This window comes from Monodelphis domestica, chromosome 2 (assembly GCF_027887165.1).
Source record: "Monodelphis domestica isolate mMonDom1 chromosome 2, mMonDom1.pri, whole genome shotgun sequence".
In the NCBI taxonomy this organism is placed as follows: domain Eukaryota; kingdom Metazoa; phylum Chordata; class Mammalia; order Didelphimorphia; family Didelphidae; genus Monodelphis; species Monodelphis domestica.
Window position 1 is genome coordinate 48535030 of NC_077228.1, and position 20916 is coordinate 48555945.

Sequence of the window (20916 nt, forward strand, 5' to 3'; positions counted from 1 at the left end):
GCTTTGCAGGAAACTCTTAACATATGGTGCTTTTCGCTTCCATCTAGAGCTATAAATGTTATTGGAAAAGGATGTTCCCGAGAGCAGCAAGTTTCTGACGTTTCCGCCAAATGGACTCCAAATGATCCTTCTGTGGCTCAGAATTCCCAGAGTTCTTAAGAGTTGGCAACCAAGAATCTCTGATCTAAACACAGCCCACTAATTTAATTATTTTATTATAGATTTGTGGAAGATCTTGCGGACTTAGCATCTGTATTGTATCTAGCTGTGAACAAGCACAAGTTTGGAGGGTGTAAATATTTTGTTCCTTAACTGAGCTCATTTGAAAACTTGGAAATCATTTCACACTGAAATCAGGCACTATGATCAGAAATCAAAAGAAAATGAAATAGAAATAGTAAAATAGCTGCCCCATTTGCTGGTGGGGCTCTCTCTTTTTTTATTTTTATTTTATTTCATTTTTTTTTTAGGAGATCTGTGGTATATTTCAGCATGCAGTGTCAATCGGAGAAATAGCAGCATTTATGGAAACATTGTCTTTAGATGGTGATATGGTAACCATTGCTTCCAGACATTAGAAAGCAAATGAGAAATGAAATTGTACAAAGTACAAATCATGGCCCAACTTGAATCTAGTTTATAATACTGTACAAAGTACTGAACATACCCCAGAGGGCACATGCCTATTTAATGGGTTTCCAGAGCATTTCATTTTAATAAATTAAAGGGCTGAAGTTGATGCTTTGGCCATTAGTAGTTTGCTACTGGCTAAGAACAACAACAACATTGTCTTGAAATTAAAACGAGTGGCACCCAGTTGAGTTAGGAAGTTGGGTAGAAAGTTGTGATTTTATCCATGCAGCAAGCTAGGGTAAAAGCAGTATTTGGGTAGAGAAAAAAGGAGTGCAACAAAGAGGGATAGAGGGAGGGGTAGCAAAAATGTGAGCTTCCTCAAACCATATTAAAACAGGCACTTATTTAATTCCCGATTTGGGATCTGGACTGGTCATTAATCAGTCTATACGTATTCATAAACATATGCACATATACATATTTGTCATTGGTTTTATAGAGATATCGATAATCTTTTAGCACTGATCATGAAGCGAGCATTAAGCATTTTTATGATACTTAATAAAATCAGCTAGGTGTTTCCTAGTATGCTTTATGGCTTGAGAATATATGTCATGAACCTGATAAACTTTAGCTTGAAGTACACTTAACTTGTATTTAATTTATAATCAATGGGAGACAAGATGTATGCAAACAAACAGTTCCTCACGGCATGACCCACTGCTTGTATCAACATTCTCCCTCTTCTGAGCCTAACACAGAAACTAGGTGATAGACTATACAGAATTTAGACCTCGGGGACTTCCTGGTAAACATGGTGGCAGTCTAGACACAAGACTTGTCCTTTTCTCAGCACCCACCGATATAGACTACCTCAAAAGACCCCCCCAAATTCATAAGAACGAAAGGACTCTACAGTAGGGCTCAGCATTGAAGGTATGTGGGATTTGGGCATTTCCACACAATAAGAGGATGAAAAAGCTCCCTCCAAAATGCGAGCTAATCCACCCTCCCCAACTCCACCTATGGAGCCAGATTCAGAGTCAGCCGTGTTGAGTGAGGGACTAAGTAAGGGGCACCTCTAAGTCATTAGGAGCCGACTAAGACCATGAAGAACTACCCCTGAGAGCACCTACACCTGAAACCCCAGCAGGCTGAAGAGTGCAGACTGTGGGCATCCTGAGAAGATAGTACAGAGAAGGGCAGCAAACAGTAGAAGCTGCGGAGATTCAAGAGCTTGCCTCAGGCAAAATCCTTGCTCCTTAACTCTATACACAGAGAGCCATCTCACTCAGATTTCTGACTAAAAAGGGAAGATAAAACCTCCACAGTGATGGCAAATTATGCCCAGGAACAACCCCACCCCTCAAAGAAAATCAAAAAGAAGACATTGACCCTGGAAAAAATTTAAGGAGGAAAAACTCAGGCTGCAGAGGAAATAGAGGAGGAAATACAAATAATTGTACCAAAACCTTCCAAAAAATTGAAATTGTCCACAAGATCTTGACGAATTTAAAGTGAAGCTTATCAAAAAGATGGAAGCCTTCTGGCAATAAAAGTGGGAAATAGTTCAAAGAGAAAATAAGTTTAAAGGACAAGAACTCCCAACTGGAGAAATAGCTGGAGGCCATGAAAAGCATAATGGACCAAACTGAAAAGGAAAACCAGTATTTAAAGACCAGAATTAGACAACTGGAAGCCAATGATCTTGCAAAACAACAAGAATTAATAAAGCAAAGTCAAAGGACTGACAAAATGGAAGAAAACATAAAATGTCTCACTGAGAAGATGACAGATCAGGAAAACAGAGTAAGGAGAGACAATTTAAGAATCATTGGTCTACCTGAAAAGCCATAAATAAACATAAATCTTGACATTATACTACAAGAAATCATCCAAGAAAACTGCCCTGATGTTCTTGAACAAGGGAGAAAAATAGACATTGAAAGAGTTCATAGAACACCCTCTACACTAAATAGTCAAAAGACAACTCCCAGGAATGTAATTGCCAAATTCAAGAGTTTTCAAGCTAAGGAGAAAATTCTACAAAAAGCCAAAAAGAGACAATTCAGATACCAAGGAGCACCAATCAGGATCACACAAAACCTGGCAGCATCCACACTAAAGGACCGCAAGGCCTGGAACATGATATTCAGAAAGGCAAGAGAATTGGGTCTTAACCAAGGATCACCTTTCCATTGAAACTGACAATATAGTTCCAGGGGAAAGTATGGACATTCAACAAAATAGAAGATACCCAAGTATTTGTAAAGAAAATACCAGAACTAAGTAGAAAGTTTGATATCCAAACACAAAGATCAAGAGAAACATGACAAGGTAAATAAGAAAGAGAGGGAAAAGGGGGAATTTTTTAAAATTCAAACTTTCTTCCTTAAGGACTACAATTAGATCTATATATATACATATATGTGTGTGTGTGTGTGTGTGTGTGTGTGTGTGGAAAATGTTATTTGTAACTCTCAAAAATTATGTTCACTATTATAGTAATTAGAAGAATTCAAATTCATTCATAGGAAGAGATTGGGGTAATAAGTGCTATAAGATGATAAGCAAAAAATGAAAAATGGAGGGGGAAATTGAAGAAGTCACAAAAAGATACTTGAAGAAATAAATAGGATAATCTTTATCACACAAAGATATGCATGGGAAGGGGAGAGAAATAATACTTTTATAAGAAGGAGAGGAAGAGAGTGTTAATGGGTAATACTTAAACCTTACTCTCAGTGAAATAAATTCTGAGAGGGAAGAGCATCTAGATCCATTGGTGTCTTGAATTCTATCTTATACTACAGGGAAAGTGATAAGGAAAAAACTAAGGGGCGTAAGGGGGAGGGATTACAATAAGGGAGGGAAAGAGAGGGAGAAAGGAACTTAACAGACCCTAAAAAAAACAAGAAGGGAACAAAAAGGGAGGGGCCAGAAAGGGAAGCATATTAACGGAGAGGATTAGGGGGACTGATTAAAAGTAAACCACTGGTTTAAAAGGATATAGCAAAAGAAGAAAGTACAGAACTAGGAGAGGATATCAAAATGCTGGGGAATACACAAATGACAATCATAACTTTGAATGTGAATGGGATGAACTCACCCATAAAATGAAAACGAATAGGAGAGTGGATTAGAATAAAAAATCCTACAATATGTTGTCTACAAGAAACACACCTGAGGCAGGTAGATACTCAGAAGGTTAGAATTAAAGGTTGGCCCAAGACCTATTGGGCCTCAACTGATAGAAAGAAGGGAGAAGTTTCATTCATGATATCTGACAAAGCCTAGGTAAAAATAGATCTGATTAAAAGGGATAAAGAATGTAAATGCATCCTGATAAAAGGGAGTATAGAGAATGAGGAAATATCAGTAATCAACATGTATGCACCAAATGGTATAGCATCCAAATTTCTAAAGGAGAAACTAGTGGAATTGAAGGAGGAAATGGATAAAAAACTATAATAGTGGGAGACCTGAACCTACCACTATCAAATTTAGATAAATCAAATCAAAAAATAAAAAAGAAAGAGGTAAAAGATGTGAATCAAATCTTAGAAAAATTAGTTAATAGATATATGGAGAAAAATAAATAGGGACAAAACCTTCTTTTCAGCAGTACATTGTACATTCACAAAGATTGACCATGTACTAGGTCATAAAAACATGGCAAACAAATTCAGGAAAGCAGAAATAATAAATGCAACCTTTTTCAGATCATAATGCAATTAAAAATAATAATCAGTAAGGGTACATGGAAAGCCAAATCAAAAATTAATTGGAAATTAAATACTATGATTCTCCAAAATCAGTTAGAGAACAAATCATAGAAACAATTAATAATTTCATTGAAGAAAATTACAATCATGAGACATCCTTTAAAAATCTATGGGATGTAGTCAAAGCAGTACCCAGGGGAAAATTTATATCCCTGAGTTCATATATTAACAAAATAGGGAGGACAGAGGTCAATGAATTGAACATGCATACCCAAAAACTTGAAAGTGAACAAATTAAAAATCCCCAGAAGAAAACTAAATTAGAGATCCTAAAATTTAAGGGAGAAATTATTAAAATCAAAAGTGAAAGAACTATTGAAGTAATAAATAATACTAGAAGCTGGTATTTTGAAAAAACAAACAAAATAGACAAAGTACTGGTCAATCAAATAAAAAAAAGGACAGAAGAAAACCAAATTAACAGTATCATAGATGAAAAGGGAGACCTCACCTCCAATGAAGAGGAAATTAAGGCAATCATTAAAAATTATTTTTCCAATTATATGGCAATAAATATGCCAATCTAGGTGATATGGATGAATATTGACAAAAATATAAATTGCCTAGATTAACAGAAGAAGAAATAGAATTCTTAAATAATCCCATATCAGAAAAAGAAATTGAACAAGCCATCAAAGAACTCCCTAAGAAAAAATCCCCAGGGCCTGATGGATTCACAAAGATCTAATTACCCAAATTTATGAAGAGCTAAATCAATTGTACAAAAAATCAAGCCATTCTCCAATTGATAATTTGGTAAGGGATATGAATAGGTGATTTTCAGTTAAGGAAATCAAAACTACTAATAAGAACATGAAAAAGTATTCTAAATCTCTTATAATCAGAGAGATGCAAATCAAAACAACTCTGAAGTATCACCTTATGCCTAGAAGATTGGCTAACATGACAGCAAACGAAATTAATGAATGCTGGAGGGGGTGTGACAATGTCAGGACATTAATTCATTGCTGTTGGAGTTGTGAATTGATCTAATGATTCTGGAGGGCAATTTAGAACTATGCCCAAAGGGCACTAAAAGACTATCTGCCCTTTGATCCAGCCATAGCACTGCTGGGTTTGTACCTCAAAGAGATCATAAGGAAAAATTCATGTACAAGAATATGCATAGCTGTGCTCTTTGTGGTGGCCAAAAATTGGAAAAGGAGGGGATGTTCTTCAATTGGGGAATGGCTGAACAAATTTTGGTATATATATTGGTGATGGAATACTATTGTTCTGAAAGGAATAATAAAGTAGAGGAATTCCATGTGAATTGGAACAACCTCTAGGAAGTGATGCAGGGCAAAAGGAGCAAAACCAGGAGAAAATTGTACACAGAGACTGATACACTGTGGTACAATTGAATGTAATGGACTTCTCCATTAGTGGCAATGCAGTGTTCCTGAACAGAACAACTTGGAGGGATCTATGAGAGAGAACACTATCCATATTCAGAGAAAAACCCATGGGAGTAAAAACACTGAAGAAAAACAACTGCTTGATTACATGGGTCGAGGGGTATATGATTGGGGATGTTGACCCTAAATGAACATCAGCAACAGTGCAAACATCAGCAGCATGGAAATAGGTTCTGATCAAGGACACATGTAATACCCAGTGGAATTGTGCATCAGCTACAGGAAGGGCTGGGGGAGGGGAGGGAAGAATAGAATATGATTTTTGTAACCAAGGAATAATGTTTGAAACTGAACAAATTAAAAAAAAAAAAGAATTTAGACCTCGGATCCAGGAAGTTCAAATCCTACTTCTGAAGTTTAATTGCTATTGGACCCTGAATCAGCTACTCATCCTCTTGGCTTGTGTTTTCTAATATATAGGTATAATAGAGCAGTGAACTTGAGTCAGAGATCTATTTTCAAATCTGGATTCAGATATTTATTAGCCATATAATCCTGGGAAAGTCACTTAGCCTCCATATGCCTTGGTTTCTTCATCTCTAAAATGAAGGTAATAATATTAACAACTGCCTACTAGGGATATTGTAAGAGTCAAATGAGATAATATTTTTTAAGTGTTTTGCAAACTTCAAAATGGAAGCCCAACTTTCATGACACCATTTGGGGTTTTCTTGGCAAAGATACTGAAGAGGCTTGCCATTTTGTTTTTCCAGCTCATTTTACACATAAGGAACTGGTATCAAAGAGAATTAAGTTACTTGCTCAGTTACACAGCTAGGAAGTGTATAAGGTCACATTTGAACTCAGCTTTTCTTGACTCCAGAACTGGTATTCATCTATTATGACACCTAGCTGCCCAAATGGTAACTATAGTTATAAATATTTATTATTATAATGATTATTATTATTCCACAGAATTGGTAGTTAATTCATATTTGCTGAATTGAATTTAGGAGTTTTATTTTGAAAAAAATTGAATCAATAGCTATGAATTGTTAAAATAATTATAATAATAACCAATAGAGATGAAAGTAATGCTATAGATATTTATCTAAAAAAATTTCTTTGGAGTGGGGGTAGGGTTACTTAATTCCAGGCATGTTTTACTGTTCTATTTAGGAAAAAAATGTTCAAAAATATTAGCAATGAATTATGAAACAAAAATCACCCTTAGTTTCAAAATTGGCAGTTAGAAAATAAATTTGAAAGTTATTAGAATAATCTACACTTGCAGTTTTAATTTCCCTTTGATTTTATTTCTTAGAAGTTTCAAAGGATCTCATATTAGAACTGACCTCAGAGGCTATCTCCTTCAATGTGAACTTGATCAAGAATCATTCAAAATGCATCATCAAAGCTACTTCTGAGGAGCGCTCTATTATATCTCAAAGTTATCAAGTTTTGTTATAGTTTTAAAAAGTTAATTCAATTAAACTATATACATATATATGTATATATGTGTGTTCAAATCTACCCACATCTATGTTGCCTGTATCTATATCTACATGTATATTATGTATACATATAAATATTATGAGATTTCTACACATAAAAACACATTTTCTATGTGTGTGTATGTATTTTATATATACAGATGTACATAAACACACATGTGTGCATCTGTTCACTTTCTGTAAGATGTTATTTCAATTCCTCATCATGTTATAGACTTGGTCCTTAGATCTGCCTTTGACAGCTGAACCTAAGTTCAGTGAGGATTGACCAAGCTGGGAAGGCTTCTGAATAAGTACTGGCAACAGACTGTGAAACTGTGCCCTTTATTTAAGGTACAAATACAGAGAATTTCTTTGGATAAAACAAAGATAAGCAACAAGGGGGAAAAATGTGTAAGAACTTCAGTTAGTCAATAAAGTAGTTTCTCACCACGGTAGTGACCAGGATAAAATGACAGAAAACTGGGGAGGAAGTACTTAAGTTGATCCTTGTTGAATGACCAATAGCTTAGCATGATACTAGAAAAAGCTGAATCATATGAAAATTGGTATCAGAAAATAAAGATGATATTTTAAAATTAAATTGATGAGACTTCACCAAAAGACAGATTCTCACTATAAATGAAAGCTGAAGGAAAAAGAAAGTTATAGCTAAATAGAGGGATTGCTCATAGGTTCATCTTGGGGAGATAAATAAAAGAGTCAATAGGTTGGTTTTAGTGTTGGTCCAGATTCAATAACATCTTTTCATGATACTTCCTTATCTCATCTTGAATTACACATGGCAAATATTTATAAACAAACACTACTATGAAAATAATTGTAGCATAAGCACTAATACCTGTTTCAAAGGATGAAAAGAAAGAGGGTTTCTACAAAGAATCCATTAAAAGCTTCTCGAGGAAAGAGCCAAGATGATACAAAAGGTATGGGGACCCATCTGATTTCTGCCAAATTGTTCTCCAAAAATATAATATAATTCCTTTTAATAAATACTATAGTAGCATAACCCACAAAAAGACAGATGAAGTAATTTTCAGAATAAAATAGTTTAGAAGGCTGGCACAAAGGATCTAGTGTACCACGGCGGAGGTGAAACACAGCCTCCAGGGCAGGCTCCAGCAAGGCAACAGGCTTTAGGTGCAGCTGAAGCCAAAGCTTCCTGGACTCTCAGCCACACATGGTAAGGGCAGGGTGGTGGGGGGTTGGGGGTGGAGGGTGCTAAAATTGCTCAGAAGATGATGACAGTGGTCCATTCACATTGCCTATATACAAAATCAGATTGTAGTATCAGGGAATAGCTACAAGGTGAGGAGGAGGAGTACCAGCATTCATCAGCACTTTCAGTCATAGGGGAGCAGGGGAATCTGAACAAAGGTCCTAGAGGTAAAAAATGGTTGGTGTTACTCACAGATCAGAACAAAGGCTGGGAGAGTATTAAACACATCTCTCTTGCATCATGCCATCTTGGAAGAACTAAAAGCATATAGATCCCCAGTGCCAACTCTGAAGACAATTGCATAAAGAAATTGAAGCTTGGAGTAGCTCTCCCTTCACCACAGTTACAGACACCAATGTTAGCAGATTTTAAAACTAAAAGCAAAGAAAAAGATAGTAAAATGTGCAAACTACAGAAAAGAAATAAAGTAGGAAGTTATTTTGGTGAAGTACATAAAATCAGTAAAAATAATATTAATATTACTTTACCCGAAGCCTTGAAGAAAAAATTAATTGCTCTTGAGCCCAAGAGTAATTAATGGAAGAGTTCAAAAAGGATTTTAAAAATCAAATAAGAGAAGTAGAAGAAAAATTGGGGAAATATATGAGACTGAGTGAGACAGGAAAATCATGAAAAAAATAGTCAATAGGAGACACAAAAAATACTAAGGAAATTAAATATCTTAAATAATAGAATAGGTGAATTAGTAAAAGATGAACAAAAATACAGAAGAGAACTTCTTAAAAATCAGAATTAGCCAAAAAGAAAAAAGATATACAAAAATTCATGAAAGAGAAAAACTTCTTAAAAGACAGAATTGGCTCTTTGGGAAAAGAGGTACAAAATCTCACTGAGGTAAATAACTTCTTACAAAGTAAAATTGGTCAAATGGGAAAAGGAGTACAAAAGTTCACTCAAGAAAATCATTGGTCAAGTAGAAGCCTGTGATTCCCTGGCACATCAAGAAACAATCAAAGAAAGTCAAAAGAGTTAATTTTTTTAGATGTGGCATATCTTATGAGAAAAACAATTAACTTGGAAAATAAATTCAGAAGAGATAATTTAAGGATTATTAGACTACCTGAAAGCCATGATAAAAAGAGAGCTTAGAAAAAAATCTTTCCAGAAATCATTAAGGACAATGGCCCTAATAATCTAAAACTAGAGGACAAAATAGAAATGGAAAGAATACTCTGCCTACCTTCTGAAAGAAATCTCAAGAGGATAAATTCCAGGAATATTAAAGCCAAGTTGCCAAACTCCCATGTCAAGGAGAAAATATTGGAAACAGCCAAAAAGTAATAATTGAAATATCATGAAGCCAGAGTCAGTGAAATAAAAGACTTAACAGCTTTCATATTATAGTATCAGAGGGCCTGGAATATGATAATCCAGAGAGCAAAGGAACTAGAACTCCAAACAAGAATCCTTCAAAACACAGCAAAACTGAATGTAATTCATCAGAGACAAATGGATATTCAATTTACCAGAGGAATTGGCAAATATTCCTGACAGAAAGACAAGAGATGAATGGAAAAATATGCCTCTCAAATACATGACTCAAGAGAAGAATAAAAAGGAAAAGAGGAAATAGAAATCAAAATACATTCAATAAAGTTAAATTTTATATATACAAAATAAAATATTGTTGAGGACCAAGAAATCAAAGAAGTCTGAGTCTTGAATACTGCATAGAATCACTAAGATTTGTTTCAAAAAGAGAGTGATAAAGCACTGAAAAACAATGAACACCAAATAATAAACCAAAAACAAAAGTTATGATAGACAGAAAAAGACTGGTTATTAATGGAACAGTTATTTTTAATCAGAATTCTTTTTATAATCATCAATCATCCAAGATCAAAATCAATATCACACTGAGAAACAGAGATAGGTAGATAGATAGATAGATAGATAGATAGATAGATAGATAGATAGACAGATAGATAGATAGATTGATTGATTGATAGAACATTTGACTGATTGATTGGTTGATTGAAACACAAGAAGATATAATCCAAGTAAAATAGTTGACTTATTAAAAAACTATAAACCCTGAAAAGAGGAGCTGGATAAAGAAATAGAAATCATTTTCCATGGCAATTCAACTAATATGAAAAAGTACAACAAAAATGAGGCCAAAATAACTATTCAAAACTTGTCATAGGACCATAAAAATGGATGAGATCTTAGAAGTCCTCAAATCTACCATTCTCATTTTAGATGAGGAAATCAAGTCCCTGACAATTAAAAGATTTGTCCAATAAGCCATTCTATCCTCTACAACATGCTATTTTTTGTCTTTTTTTTATTAATGAATTAATGTTTGTTACACTAAAATAACCAGTTAATTCCCCCTCTCTCTCTTCTCCTCTCCCATTAGAGAAGGCATCATTTGACAAAAACATATAAAAATATAAAACAACACACTTTTTTCTTAATCCCTTTGTCTAGCAAAAAACTATAACATACAAATTAACACATGCTTATACTAGACACATGCTTACAAAACCTTATAGAAGATCATAGTTGGAGTTTGTGGACAATAACACTTTTTCAAAAAGTGAGAAGTGAAATCAGGTTTGCAGAAAGCTTGGAATGAGATGTAATTTTGAACTAGATCACCCAGAGAATGGATACTAGGCTGAAGTTACAATCAACACTAAAAAAAATGAAGAGATGGATAAAGATTTCTATAATAAAACTATTTCTTAAACTATTACAGCTGAGGCATATCATTATGATTCAGACTACACTTGGCTGAAAACCTGGCATGCAGTAATATAGATAGAAATATAGGTACAAATAGATTGATATATATAATCTACCTATCATCTATAATTCTTTAGCACTCATTCACTCTCTATTTGTCATATATATTTAAAGATTAATTTATGTTATGTATGTACATGCATTATATAAATATATGTAAATATATATGTGTGTGTGACTTTATATGCACACACACTTTTACATATGGTTTTTGTTTAGTCATGTATAACTTCATAACCCCATTTGGGGTTTTCTTGGCAAACATATTGAAGTAGTTTGTCATTTCTTTCTCCAACATTTCTTACAGATGAGGAAACTGAGGCAAACATAGCTAAATGAATGATATAAGTAATCATCAAACTATATTCATACTTCTCTATAAAGTAATTATGAAAATCATATACTAATGAATCTTTTAGTAAAATGCAGTACAGGAACAGTCAGACTTTTTACTATTAGTTTTATAGCAAACCACATGAGATATATATTTCATTACAAGTTGCAGAGGATATGAGATCCCACTGTGGTTATTCTTTGAGGACTACAACAAAGCATTTTGTCTCAACAGAAAAATGTTGCCTTAAAAGACGTCCTTCAGCTAAATATCTTTCATGGACAAACTAGTATCAAACAGATGTAATAATGGAGATCACTTTATTTGGTCATGCCTGATTATTAATATAAAATGAGGCTTAACTTCCCTCCTTATTGTGTAGATTTGGGGTCACAATGAATATTGACTATTTTATATGCAGGTAAGTACCATTGGTGTGATAATTAGTCTGGCTACAATTGGCTTCTTTCTTCCTTTTTTATTTTATTGCTATTATTACTTAGTGAGAAAGGATGATTTACTGATTAGAAGGGGGAGGAGGGCATATTTGGAATTGAGAATGATCTAAAAAGGTGTTAAGTATTAAAATGTTTTTTTTTTCTAATGAAGTGAGTGAGTTAGAAAATGGGAGATATTTACTTGCCAAAAGTGTTGAAATTTTCATGGAAGATACCCAGTATGGCATTCAAATAGAAAAGGAATTCCCTAGAGATGGCAGGATCTTCTATAAGTGATTGATTATGGGTGCCATTATACTGACTGCATCAAGCTGCAAATTCATAACCTCTCAAACAATATTCACAACTACTCCAAAGAGTTGGGTCTGATAATTTACATAGGAAATACCAACTAGATGAAGAATTACCATTGTCCAGACTTTGATATGTAGTTGAATGCACAGTCCATTAATCTACATATCTCAGACTGATTAAAGAAGGAAAATTGAATAGGAGGAAAAGACTGAACAGGAATGCATTTGAGAACTTAATTTCATCATGCTCAAATTTCCCACTGATAAAACAAATAATAAAATGTAAAAGACAAAGTTGCATTTAAAAAATATTATTCCTATAATGTTTTATAATTGAGAACAAAAAAAAATTACAATTCCAAATATATAAAATTGAAGGTTAACCCAAGAGCAACCAAGAGATAAATGGTGGATATAAAAAATGAACACAAGAAGCACAAAAATATCATTATAGACATACATATCTATATCTATCTATCTATATGTACAATTTTTCTCCTTATTGATATTATATATATTCTATATATGATAGATATAAATTAACAAGGAGAAAACATATGTATACACATATGTGTATATATATATATATATATACACATATACACATATCACTTTGGTAGGGTAATTGGAAAGAGCATAATAACATTTCTTGAACATATCTCTTTCTCTCCTCTTACACTACTGCCCCACCTAAGGAAGACCCACATCATCTCATGCCTAGACTATTACTCACTGATTGATCTCCTTCCTTAGGACTCTCTCCACCCATTGTCCAATTAATCTTCATAAAAAACTACAAGTCTGATTTTGTCACTTCTCTCTTCAATAAACTTCTGTGGCTCCCTGTCATCTCTGGAATCAAATATAAAATCCTCTGTTTGGCATCTAAAGTCCTTCATTACCTCTTTCCTACCATTCCAGTCTTTGTAAGCATTACTTATAACTACATATTCCACAGTCCAGTGACACTGACCATTTTTCTGCTCATTGCATAAAGCACTTCATCTCTTGACTTTGTGTATTTTCACTATTTATTCCACGTGTCTAGAATTATCTCCCTCTTCATTTCTACCTCCTGGCTTCTCTAGCTTCTTCCAATCTCCAAAAAGAATCCATCTTTTATAAGAAGCCTTCCCTGATTCCCATTAATATTGGTGCCTTCTTTCTGTTGATCATCTCCAATTTGTGTTTGTTGTTTAGCCATGTTTCAGTATTATCAGAATCATTGTGACCACTTTTGGAATTTTCTTGTCAAAGATACTGAAGTAGTTTGCCATTTCTTTCTCCAGTTCATTTTACAGATGAGGACACTGTGGCAAATGGGTTACATGATTTTCCCAGGGTCACATAGCTAGGAAGTCTGAGGCCAGGTTTGAACTCAAGTCTTCCTGATTCCAGACCCAATACTCTAACTAACATGTCCCTGGCTGTCCCCATCTCCAATTTACTTTTATCTATTTTTCTTGTTTGCAAAAAATCATTTGTATGTTGTCTCCTCCATTGTCTCCTCCATTAGACTGTGAGCTCCTTGACACTGCTTAGTGTAAAGCTGGAAATTAATGGTTGGATAGTAATTTTATGAAATTATTTATTTTTTATTATGAAATTATTTATTATATCTTGGGTCAGAAATTTATTTACCAAAATAGAGGGGAAACAATAGAGATATGAGAAGAGTTTAGAGAGGTTATCTATCCAATCAACCTAAATGTTTACTCTGGGTCTGCTTAATCCAGGCAGAGATTAATTAGCTCTCAAAGAGGAGGGCTGGTGGTGAGTAACCCCACACCCTCCTCCAAGATGGAAGCTAGTCTCTTAGGAAACTAGGAAAGGAGCAGGCCTTTCACTTACCCAACAAAGTAATCCAGGAATCAGAGTCCAAGTTGAAACCAAGCTCTAAGCCTAGAATCCAAGCCTTAGTCTCCAGGGACAGCTCCCTTGAAGACTTTCCCCAGATAGAAAACTAACTCTTGAAGGTAATCTCTTTAGACTATCTTCTCAAAGACCATCTCCTCTGAGGGAGTTCAGAGCTTGCTTTTATGCTGACTTTATGTCCTTGGCCCTCTTTACAGGGGCCAATCACAATTTCCAAATTGTCTAGCTCTGCCCAGGGGACAGTATCTCTGGGATCAACTTCTCACCTTCTGAAGGTTAAGTTCCATCTAAGGGTATAAATTTTCTAAAATTCACCTTCTGGAGAGGTGAATACTCATCCTGGCTGATTGAGTTTCTGAGGGTAAGAATTCACTAAGAGGTTTGGACTCCTCCACCTAGTTCAAGCTTATGTTAATTCAATCAAAAGGTAGACAAAGGAGAGTTAATCCTGTCTTGACAATCTCCTGAGGTACTTAAGTTAGTGTTAAGTCAGGATAGACAAAAGAGTAAAGCATTCTCTTTCACATCAGCACACTACATGGTATGATATAAATGCTTAATAAATGCTTTTTGATTGACTGACCATAGTAACTATCAAAATGCAAGATTTTTAATCTTGACTTAACCACATCCTATGAACCTAGAAATAATTTAATTTACTTTTCTGAGCATATTTCTTTAGCCATGTAACAAAAATGATAATTCTTGAAATGCCTACATTAGATTTTTAATATTTAATGTTAAATAATGTTTGATGTTAAAAATACAATGATTTTTAAAATGCTACATAATTTTGAATTATTATTATTGTGATATATATCATGTCATTCACTCCCATACATTAAAAGAATCAATTATTTTTTCCCCCATTGAATAAGAAATAAAGTGGACAGATATTTCAACTAATTGCAAGAAATAAGTAGGTTTCTTATGAACTGAAGTGCTCATGTTGTTTCTAGATTTTGTCTTTTTAGGTTTAGGACATTATTCCCTTCTTTTGGCCCAAAATGTTAGCAGAGTTTTTTTCTATGATCATTAGTTTCTGTCAGGACCAGCTTCCTTTACTAATGCCCATATAATATGTGACTAAGTGAAAAGTTGCTATGTGACAAAACAAAAAATAAATAAATAAAATGAAGAACCAATATATGTCTAAAAAAAGAATATTATTCCAGAAGACAGAGAAGGGGAACAGTTGATAGGGTGCTAGGCCTGGAGTCAGGAATGCTCATCTTCCTCATCCCAAATCTGGTCTCATATATTCATTAGCTGTATGACCCTGGGCAAGTCACTCAACCTTGTTTGCTTCAGTTTTCTCATCTGCAAAATGAATCAGAGAAGGAAATGGCAAACCACTCTAGTATCTCTGCCAAGCAAACCCCAAATGATGTCACAAAGAGTCAGATATGATGGAAAAAGGTGACAACAAATATTTTTCCAATAATACTGCACTCTTGGGAGTAAGGAAATAATGCAAAACCTAAACAATGGAAATTTGTCAACTTAAAGGCAATTAAGAGATGAGTATTGAGTATTACAGCAAATTACATACAAGAAGAGTCATAAAACATGTCATCAAAGACATATATTATAAGAAAACTGAGAAGGATTTTAAAGATGAGAATTCTATTACTAATTGTCTATGCATCTATGAACAAGTCACTTTAACTCACTGAGCCTCAATTTCTAGGGAGATGGTCATATTAAGATAAACTTTGTGGTCCCTTGAAGTTTGAAAATTCATGAGTCTGACTCATGCTGGAATATAATATTCCACAATGATAGAACTGTAAAGGATTATCACAACCTCTCCCGGGTAATGAATAAAAATGGATAAAAATCAAGTAAAACAAAATTCCTGTTGGGAGCCATACAAAGGTTACTTTTCAGGCAGAAAAAAAACATACTCCTTTTTTCACCTTAATACGCTATCAAGACTTGGCCCCTTTGGCATGATAATTTAATATTCTTATTCCGGGCTGCACCTTGGGACATGTGGGATAGCCATCTCTCCTGTGTCCAGGAAAAGAAAAGGAACAAATGAACATCATGCCCATTCTTATTTTAAAAATTACTTCTCAATATCCAAAGTGGAGAAGCAATATAGTTTTTAATTCTAAATATGTATGAGGAAGGAATCAACCAACCAATCAACATTTATTAATTAAGTGTCTATGGGTCAGGTAGAGTGCTAGGTGCTAGATACAGTGATAAAACTGCCACTCACTACCTTCTTTTGCATACTATTTAACTAATCAATAAATAAATATTTATAAAATGTTTGCTGTGTGACAGTCAGGATGCTAGATGCTAGAGATACAAAAAGAAGCCAAAAAATGGTCCCTACCTTCAAAGAGTTCACAATCTAAAGGAGCTTACAATTAGTAAGTATGTGAGTGATTGGTGGCTGAATTTCCTTACCCATTAAAGGGCACTGACACTTTCTAATACATAGATAAAGATGAAGTATGAGAGGTAGAATGTCATAGAGTGATAGAATCAGGAAGATCTGGGCATATGTGCAAACTTTTATTTGCTAAATAATTATGAATAATTCACTAAAACTCTCAGTGTCCAGAGCTAACTCCTTATCTTTTATATACATATATATGTGTGTATATATATATATATATATATTTATTCCTTCCCTTCCTTCCTTCCTTCCTTCCTTCCTTCCTTCCTTCCTTCCTTCCTTCCTTCCTTCCTTCCTTCCTTCCTTCCTTCCTTCCTTCCTTCCTTCTTTCCTTCCTTCCTTTCTCCTTAAGTTCAGATCTAGAAATATATATATATAAAGAAATATATGCATATATATGTGCATATTATACATATATTCTAATATTATACACATATATTATATGTGTGTATATATTCTGGTTAGCAACAGTGGAGACAGTTTCCACACTAAAAGTTACTAATACACTTGAAATCACCGATCTACTTTGGGCCAGTAAGCTATTGTGATTCAGTTTCTTCAGGTAGACATACTGTTGTGCATATCACATGAGATGAAAATATTTATTTTCCCTTTCCAGAAATTACAAAGAGAAGGATTACCAGATTTAACATTAAAAGGAACATTAAAATGATCTAATCTGGAGCTCTCATTTTAGAAAAACAGAGCATTTATCTGTGGTCACAATGGCAAACACTTGGGTCTCTTGACTCTGTTGGTACCTTATTCTGTTTCTTGTCCTAATTGATGAAAACATTTCGTAGAAGAAGAATCACTTTCTCAATACATTTAGATGTTAAACAACTATAAGTATTATTGCCAAGCTTGACCCCAGAGAAGAGAGGTGAAAATAAACTTCCTTACCTTCATTCCAAAGGCGGGAGACAACAAGTGTAGAATATCACATCTGTTCTTAGACAGATTAGTTGGTTTTGCTGAGCTAATTTTTTTCCTCAAAAAAAAATTTTTATAGAAGGGATTATGTAGCAGATTGTGAAGGAAAGATACATATTTGGAAATGAATATGATATAAAAAGGGTATAAATAAAAATAATTTTTAAAAATAGCAAAGTATGTGAACTTGATTTTCAAGTTCTATTTGGAGAGAATAATGTGCCTATTATAGAGCTTTAAAAAGCATCTGATTTAAAAAAATACATTTCCTTCATTGGTCTTAAGAAAGATATCAATAGGGGGGGCAGGTAGGTGGCTCAGTGGATTGAGATATAGGCCTAGAAATGGGAGGTCCTGGGTTCAAATTTGGCCTCAGATACTTCCTAGCTGTATGACCCTAGGCAAATCATTTAGTCTCCATTGTCTAGCTTTTAGTGCTCTTTTGCTTTGGATCCAATACACAACATTGATTCTAGTCCTGAAGCTAAGGAGAAGAAAGAAAGAAAGAAAGAAAGAAAGAAAGAAAGAAAGAAAGAAAGAAAGAAAGAAAGAAAGAAAGAAAGAAAGAAAGAAAGAAAGAAAGAAAGAAAGAAAGAAAGAAAGAAAGAAAGAAAGAAAGAAAGAAAGAAAGAAAGAAAGAAAGAAAGAAAGAAAGAAAGAAAGAAAGAAAGAAAGAAAGAAAGAAAGAAAGGAAGGAAGGAAGGAAGGAAGGAGGGAAGGAGGGAAGGAGGGAAGGAGGGAAGGAAGGAAGAAATCAACAAGTATAGTTCCCATTTAAATATTTGAACCTCACAATAACTCTATGAAAAAAAAAAAGAGCTATAAATAACATCTTTTTTTTTTTTTTTTTACAAATGGGGAGATTAAGACTCAGAGGGATTACCCTAGGGAATGATGGCAAACCTTTTAGAGACTTTAGAGACTGAGTGCCCAAACTGCAGTCCTCACACTGCATGTGAGTCCCCCACCTTACATCAGACAGGGAAAGAAGGAAGCACTCCCATTGGGCTGCTGGACAGAGGGGTGGGTGATGTGAGGAATGTCCTCAGGCACACATGGAAGGGAACAGCCCCCTCTGGCATGCTCAGCACATGTGCCATAGGTTTGCCAACATGGACCTAGGGTCACATAATCTCTGAGATGGTATCTCAAATCCATGTCATTTCTTGACAAGCTAAGCCCAGTGCTTTCTCCATCACATCCTGCTGCCCCTTGTTTGTGGTTAAGGCATTCTTTCAGTCATGTCTGATTCTTCCTCTTTTTGAACCTTACTTGGGGTTTTCTTGGCAAAAATACTGGAATGGTTTGCCATTTCCTTCGACAGCTCCTTTTCCAGATGAGGAAACTGAGGCAAATAGGGTTAACTGACTCTTTCAGGGTCACATTTCTAACAAATATCTGTTGCCTATCAAAACTATATTAATTTGATGCCTTTGGACCTGACCTCTATCATTGCAAGCAAGTGAGAGAGAGTAAGAATGAAATTCTGCCCTCCTTCCACTCACCTGCAGTCCTAGGGAGAAGGTCAATGAGAAGTAAAGCTGTCCAGTGGATCTCTACCTTCAATGGTCTGTTCCTTCCTCATTATTAAAAAAATAAAGTGTTGATGGTGATTTTATACTAGTGAATGAATGAATAGAAGTTTGACTGAAAAATCATCTATTAAGTGCACAATATGTGCTAGACCATGTTCTAAATTCAATCCTTGCCCTCAAGGAATGTGAATTCTAACAGAGGAAGACAAAACATGAAGGTGAATGGTGGCCAGAGAGGACATTGTTTTATCCTTAGAGACCCTTTGAATCACAATGGGAGAACAATTTCACCAGTTCCCTGCCTGGATTGTTACAGGGCTAAACAATCTTTTGCTCTGCAGATTTCTTTATATCTAACATAAAGCCTGGGCCACAATTGACACTGGGCTCCTCTCATTCTTACTGGGCCTGGCATAAAACACCTACCCAGCATGCTCATTAGAATAACCAGATTTTGACTTACACAGTTTGCAAGTCACCCCGCAGAATCCCATCTCCTCCAGGCGAAATAATCCTACTTTTGAACTTCTCCTCTCAGTCTGATTTTTCCTGCCATTTTATCATTCTTGTTTTTTTTCTTGGCCCCATTCCAATTTTGTCACATACCCCCTTAAAGTTTGGAGACCCACGTAAGATGGAGTACTTGAATAAGAATTAGCCAGAGCTAAAGAATGTATGTCATGTAATTGTTAATACATCTTGTTACCCTGTTAGCTTTTCCCCTTAAATAACCACACTCTATTGTGACTTCTAGGCAGTGTCTTGTTCATTCTCACCCCAGGCTACAAGTCTGCCTAGGCAAGATTTCCTATCTTGAATCTATATCTTTTGTATATCTTTGCCCTATTTTATTCTATCCTGAATTTATATGATAATCTCCCCAATTTGTCAAACTCAATTGGAACAACTCCAATTCTAAGTTCTAAGATGTAAACAAAGTCAGGGCACTTAATGACATGTTCATATGTTCTGTTCTATCATCCCAGGCATTGATGGGAGAGGAGCTGGTGCTGGGTTAAATGTGAAGTTGTGTTTTATTTTGGAAACATTAGATGGAAGAGGAGAAAGCTACAGGGAAAGATACAGAGATTCTGAGATGGAGACAGAAATATAGACAGAGATATACAGGAACAGAGAGACAGAGAGGAAGAGTAATGAATGAAGTTCCTTCACAATTTAAGTAAAAAACAATTTTTAAAAGTTTCTTGAAGGAATATTTGACTTTTTAAAATTGTTTTTACTTAATTTGTGAAGGAATTTATTAATATCTCTCTAGTTTTCTGTATATTTGACTATTTCTGTCTCCATCTCTGAATCTCGGTGTCTTGATATCTCTTTCTTCCTCTCTGTCTCATACATATCTCTCTGGATCTCTTTCTTCCTCTCTGTTTCTTTGTTTCTGTATATCTCTGTCTATGTTTTGAATCTCTGTATATCTGTATCTCTCTCTCCCCCTCTGTCTCAATTGCATCTCTCTCTATCTCTCTCTTCCTCCCTGTCTCTCTGTTTCTGTATATCTGTCTATCTTTCTGTCTGAATCTCAGTATATCTGTATCTCTCTCTTCCTCTCTGTCTCAACTGTATCTCTCTATATCTTTCTCCCCCTCTGTCTCAATTGCATCTCTCTGTATCTCTCTCTTCCTCCCTGTCTCTCTGTTTCTGTATATCTGTCTATATTTCTGTCTGAATCTCTGTATATCTGTATCTCTCTCTTCCTCTCTGTCTCAACTGTATCTCTCTATATCTTTCTCCCCCCTCTGTCTCAACTGTATCTCTCTGTATCTCTCTTCCTCCCTGTCCCTTTGTTTCTGTATATCTCTCTACATTTTGAACCTATGTATCTCTCTTCCTCTC